Below are 6,427 nucleotides of genomic sequence, written 5' to 3' on the forward strand. Positions count from 1 at the left end.
TAGCTATTAGAAAGTTTATTTGACAAATAATAATGATAATCTTCGGCACTTGTACCCCGAGCGCCAAAGGGGTGCGAGTGCCCTTTGGCGCTCAACAATCATTGCGTGGCAAAGTGCCAAATCGTTGTTGAAGCCCAACAATCGTTTGTTGAGCTTCAAGTGGGTCGAAGCTCAACAAGGAGCAGGTGTAGAGAGGATGCCGGACTGTGTGAACGAAGCGATGCCTGATGTTTGGAGGAGACGAGGAGAAGACCGATACTAATACGCTGTGAAGGAGGAGCATGATGTGGTGATTGGCTGGGCAGGTCAGGTGAAGATAAGTGCTTCATGAAGGCTTCATTTGTTTTTACACAGCTACAGTCATTCATGGAGGAGCACAAATCTCACACACAATGTCTCTTTTCAACTTTGCAGATGATTGTCATGTCAATTTCCCCTTGAAAAGCAGAACACACTGTGTTAAGCCCCTCGCAGAAACTGGCTGGCACTGCATTTTTGAACGTCTGCAAACTCTACCTGCAAACCTTCATCAATATTTAGTGATTTAAACGTTTTGGGGCTTGTTTGTTTTTTACATTTAAATGTTCAGGCTAGCAGCTGTCTTGGAGAGCAGTGTCGTAGAGTCAGAAATTTCCCGACACATCTGCAAATGATAGCCTTGTATGTTCACTTGCTACAGAGTAGCGGCGTCAATCACTTGCACCCATTCGAAAATAATCCCATTCACAGTGGAAAGTTAAAACTGTGTTTGAGATAATGAGTTGTAGTAGAAAAAAACATTCTACTTGGATTAAGAGGGTTTTTTCCCTCCTATGTTTTCAGTAACTAAAAGCAAAAAATAGCATGTCATTATAATACATGCAACTGCTAAAATGCGAAAAATTAAAAAATGGGAACAAATAATTTCCAAATGAGAAGACAAAAAAATCCAATAAGCAGGAGCTGCTGACTAAGAGGCTTCCAGCTGTCTTGGAGAGCAGTAAAAACCCAGATTTCTTCCCTTTTGGACGGTAAATACTTATGAAAACTTAGAACCCCATAAACATTGTATCAATTTTAAATAATAACATATCCAATAAGGACCAATGAATTTATTAGTCAAAAAGTATGTTAGCTAGCTTTTGGTATTCATTTATTTATTAACTTGATCTGGGTAGATCTCAGTAATAGCACTTTGACCTTTTTGAATTCTGCACCCAATTAGACAAATTCACAGAAAAATAAAACTAAACTGTAATGGAAAAACCCAAAACTATTATAGCCATGCTCTTAATGAGTAGTAATTAAATCCGTTTCCTTCAATGTTAGTCTAGTATTGTCAGGATCAGCTTTATTTGCCAAGTGTTCATACACAGACAATTGTAAGGGTTATTTTTATAAATATGTAAAAAAAAAAAAAAAAAGAAAAAAAAAAGTTTTTACAGAAGAGCCAGACATAGTTTAATTAGTGCAAACATGTATCAATCTGAGAGACAACCTGGAGGAAACTGTGTGTGGTGGCTGGTTTTTCCCAGTATATTCCGTCCATAAAGAGCCGTTTCTGGCTGGTTGTTTTACGTTTGACCCTCTTCTGTGACTGAAACTGTCTGCTGTTCTATCAGGAAACTCTGAGCTGCAGGGCGGAGAAACGAGACGCAGTTCGGCTTCGACAGTCACACATTTTGCAACACATGGCAGCTTGTTTTCACAAAATACCACTGTGTGGCAGGCCAGTGGCGAACCTTACTGCACAAGTTAATGAGTGAGTTATTCCATCTCAACCATGGTGCTAACTCAGTCTCTTCTGCTTCTCAAGTGTTCAGGCATGATCATAAAACACAAACATCCGCCTGCTGAAAGCTTCTGTCGCTACTTTGAGACCCTGAAAAATGTGCGGATCAAAGTGCATTTCAGCTTCCCCACTTCTTCTTTTCCATTTCTGCTGGACTCTGACAGAATTATCTTGTATTAAATCCAAAATAAGCAGGCCATACAGGCAAAGTGACGGGCGTTACCTGTTGGGAACTAAAACATCGGGGTAGCTTTCCCGGCATTGATCGCCCCTTGGTTATTTTTACAACAAAACTCCTCCCTAATGTGTGTTTTTTTTTTGTTTTTTTTAGAAAAAAAAACATGTAAAAAAAGAGAAAGGCGTGTTCCTCTTCCTCTTTTTCATTTTCAGAATGCACATATTTTGCAAGCATTAAGTTTCCATCCACAGCTTCGGTGGTTTGTGTTAATATGGGTGGAAGAGGCGACGAAAACGTTGCTGTGGCAGAAGAATGCCAATTTGTCGATTTCATTCCGAATTTAAAGAACATATTTTGTCAGTACAGACAAAAAGACACAATATGCAGTGCAAAAGTTATTTTTACAGTCGAAGATGCTTTCAGTGAGCTTCTATCCATTAGTGCAGTAATTATTTTAATGTTCTGTGGCCTAAATACTCTTTGACTAACCAATCAACAACCCAAAAGATCATTATATTATAGCAGTCCACAGCTTTGTTTTGCTTACTTTTTAAATATGTATATTGGACAAAAAAGTTTAATTGTTGTTCAGAGTGATCTAATCACTTCACTAAGGTATACATTTTCTCTTTTTTATAAATTATTTTTTTTTAAACTTTGGCAGTTTACCTCCTGGTCAAACTGTACTTTTGTTTTTGTAAAATTGCTTTAAAAATTCGCAAAAAGTGAAGTTTGAATGTAGAGGATTTACGTAAAATTTTATTATTGAAAGTTGACTCTGCTGATGTTTGCAGCAACACTCATGACTGCAGAACCTCGAGGTTCTGGTTCTGATGAACTCAAACCCAGATATTTAACTTCGTCTTACAGAAATTCATTCCTGCCCCAAAAATAATGATAAAGACTCTGATCAACTGATTATTTTCCTATATAAATATATACTGTATGTATACAGTATATATATACAGACCCCTAATACACAATCCCTCTGTATTAGGGGAAAAAGTATCTTATTCCATGAAGTACAACAGACATCATGGCTAAAAAGGTCAAGCAAGACGGTAAATAGAAACATTTTAACCATACAGAGCTTGTCGGGTAGCAGAGTGGTGCTTTAGAAGTTTATCTCTATGGTCAGCAGGTTGTAAACCAGTGCTCAATGTGATCAATAATGTCATGAAATGCGGTGAAGAGGTGGTGAGGATGATGCTGAGGACCCGGGTTGGAATGAAAGAGTGGTGTTTTAATGATAAAAATACAAATCCAAGGTCCAGGCAGCACAGATTGAGCGGAAGGCTAAAAGCTCAAATTCTGGTAGCAACTGGTACATAAATTACTGGCAGCAGCCTTGACAGGAGACACGCCAAGACGAGACGACTAGACAGATTAGACAAGGACCCGACAAGGAACACAGGTGGGTTTAAATCCACAGGGAGACAATCAGGAGAAACAAGGGACAGAGACTCCACAGAACACAGAAACCTAAATAAACACACAGAAACAACCAAATCCTTACAAATACTCTGTGTACTGTTAATAACAGCAACAATTGCTAGTAAGTGAGCTGAGTCCTTCAACTTTGATTAAGAGACTCTACACGTTTCCTGGTTGCGCTGATGAAATTTCACCACATTTCCATAGCAGGAAGTGATGGAGGGAAATTGTAATTATTTCAAAGTGGAAAAAAAATTTGTGCTTCCCTTGAGAAAACCCCATCTAAATGTGGATTAATAGTCTTCTCTTTATTTTTTTTGGATGTTTCTTAATATGCTTTCCAACAAGATTCAGACAAAAACTGAAGCATTCATACCCCTTTAGCCTTTCTCATTTTGTCACCTACATCCTCAGAGTTGTGGGTTCGGAGTTATGAAATAGAAAGAAAATGTGAAACGCGATAAAAATATAAAAGTTTTTAGAAATAAAATGTATTCTGACACAAACTCTTCATTTCTTAAAAGTATTTAATCTGTGGAAATGAGCAACAGAAAAACTCTGCCTGTCACCAAGCCTGAGCAAGATACGAATAAATGCCAAGTTTTAATTCATGTAACGCCTTCATCAGAGAATACACAGAGGTCCAAACACCTTCAGTACCGCATTCAATGTTTCTACTGTATATAGGGATGCACAAATTAGTACAAAGAAAAGAGAATGTCCTAAATTAAGAAGAAGTGAAGCATTTAGAAAAAGGTTTCAAGATCTCCAGTTCTTATTCTAAACAAGGCTGACAGTCCAATGGCTTAACAGTTCTGGTTCTGATGGACTCAAACCCAGATATTTAACTTCGTCTAACAGAAATTCATTCCTGGCCCAAACATAATTATAAAGACTCTGATCAGCTGATTATTTCCCTATATATATATATCATTATTTTTCTTATATGTGCAACCTTCTGAATTGAGGTAAAGTAGTACCTAAATTCAGGTAGTAAATTCAAAGAAATAGTCATGCCTGAACTTTATTTATTTATTTTTTTAAATCCAAAGGAAAGTTCATCTTCACATCACAAGTTAATATTTTGTAGTTCCGGGGCTGCAGTTTTGTCGGCGTCCCCATCAGAATGCTGACCGCAGATTCACCGTGTCTCTCTTCGTCATTGCTGTCTGTTCTGCAAAGCAATGAGCTGCAGTTAAATCACGGTCATTCTGCTGTACAGATTTTGAACAAAGTTCATAAGCGTCTACAAAACACTTTGAGAACATGTTAAAATGACACAATGGAAACAACAGAAAAACAAAGCAGATTTGAGAGCAAATGAAAACTAAATCTTTTTTGAGTCAGCATTGAGAAACTACAATACAAAAACAAAAGAAAACTTCAAGAGGGAATCTGAAACCGAAGTATCGATCTTACCACACTAGTATTAATCTGATACCGATAAAGACTTTGTATCCATATTACCAATATTTAAGGTTGATCTATTCACTCTGTTTTTTAATTCATTTTGGCCTGTTCTGCTCTGGAACATTGACTGAGTTCTTCAAGGTTTTCAGGCATTCATTTACACTCTTCTTTCTAAAAGTCCAAAACAGCATCACAGCAAGACTTTGACTGGGTCGCTCATTTTGAAGGTATTCCGTCGCTAATTAGTTTACAAATCTGTAAATGGCCTCACATTCGCCTCCAGAACATCGTGGTAATCAGGAGTTCTTCATCCTCATGCCTGCAAGGTGTCCACGTCCGTACACAAATCATCACTCCTCCACCACCCTGCTTGACAGTTGCTTTGAGGCGTTTGTGCCACTGTGACGTTTTGTCTTTCCTCCAGACAGAGTGCTGTGCATTATGGCTTAACATCTCTACGTTTGTCTTGTTTGTCAAAGGACACTGTTCCAGAAGTCTTGTGATTCCACTAAATATAACTTTGCAAACTTACACCCTGCAGCGCCTTCCCTTTTAGAGAGAAGAGGTGTTTGGCAACCCTTAGCAAGAAACACTCGTTCTGTTTCTTGCTAATTGTCAGTATTAGTCAAATTCAGTCCAGACAGATGTGTTTTTTTTTCACATCAACCTGAACCTGTCCCCGAAGTCTCACTCTTTGACCACCTGTTTCTTGAACAAGGAAGTGAGACGTTTAAGGTCAATTAAGCCTCAAGGGCCAATGGGAAAATCTCACTTCTAACGTAGAAATAATAATCCACATGACACGGAAATCCAACAGGATCAAAGGATTAGGCAATGGGCTGGGATTATGTAAAATATCAACAGAATGCAGGAGCAGGGGCTCGTTGCGACTCTTTGTCAGAGGAAGAATAAGATCCGGAGCACGCAGACTCCTTGTGTTTCCTTGTCCAATAGGTCCAGTACTCTGCTGTGGGTCGTTTCTTGTGTAATTATTAAAATAACCTTGGCTCTGTTTGCCTGATAAAAGAGGAAGCCATTTCTGCCTGAGGTTAGAATGTGAAATGGGTGAACAGAACGCCTCTGCATGAACTCAAAATGTGTTTTAATACCCAGCATTAGTTCTCTGGTTATTTATTCTTATCAGTCCCATTCTCGCCCTGCTTTCGGAGACAACTTTGTTTCTAATCCTGATTCTTGATTAAGGATTACATCTCGTGTCTGTTAATGCCGAGCCCTCCCCTCTTCACCTCCCCTCCCACCCTTGTTTCTGCCTGCCCTCTCTCGGCATGATAGCTGTCAAACTATCATTTGAATACCTGTTAGAGCTTCCCTGCACACCATGCAAATGAGCCTCTCACATCTGTGAAGCCATTCAGGTGTGCATTCTTCCACCGAACCTCCAAGCTCAAAGTGCATCCCGAAATAAATCCCGAACCGGGGAGCCGGGGGGGGGGGGGAAACTGCGTTCGGTTTTCACGGATTTGTCCTCTTTTCTGTAGGCTACCGGGGTAACCGAGAAGAAGTCACTGCCAAAAAACAAAAAAAGAAGAAGAAGGAAGCCTCAGCCGTGGTCTGTTCAGCCAGTGAAACCAAGAGCAGGGGCTGACGTGTTGCTTGTTCCTCTTTACACCAGC

At 39.3% G+C, this 6,427-nt stretch overlaps 1 long non-coding RNA gene across 1 annotated transcript; it reads right to left on the reverse strand.

The window, feature by feature from the left end:
- Positions 1-4,391: 4,391 nt before the first annotated feature.
- LOC114145608 (uncharacterized) lies at positions 4,392-6,353 on the reverse strand. The gene is made up of 2 exons (XR_003595735.1): positions 6,110-6,353; positions 4,392-4,597 (listed from the first exon to the last, which is right to left on the reverse strand). It is a non-coding gene; the product is annotated as an uncharacterized LOC114145608 (long non-coding RNA).
- Between the last annotated feature and the right edge of the window lie 74 nt (positions 6,354-6,427).

Source organism: Xiphophorus couchianus, chromosome 1 (assembly GCF_001444195.1).
Source record: "Xiphophorus couchianus chromosome 1, X_couchianus-1.0, whole genome shotgun sequence".
NCBI classification, from domain to species: domain Eukaryota; kingdom Metazoa; phylum Chordata; class Actinopteri; order Cyprinodontiformes; family Poeciliidae; genus Xiphophorus; species Xiphophorus couchianus.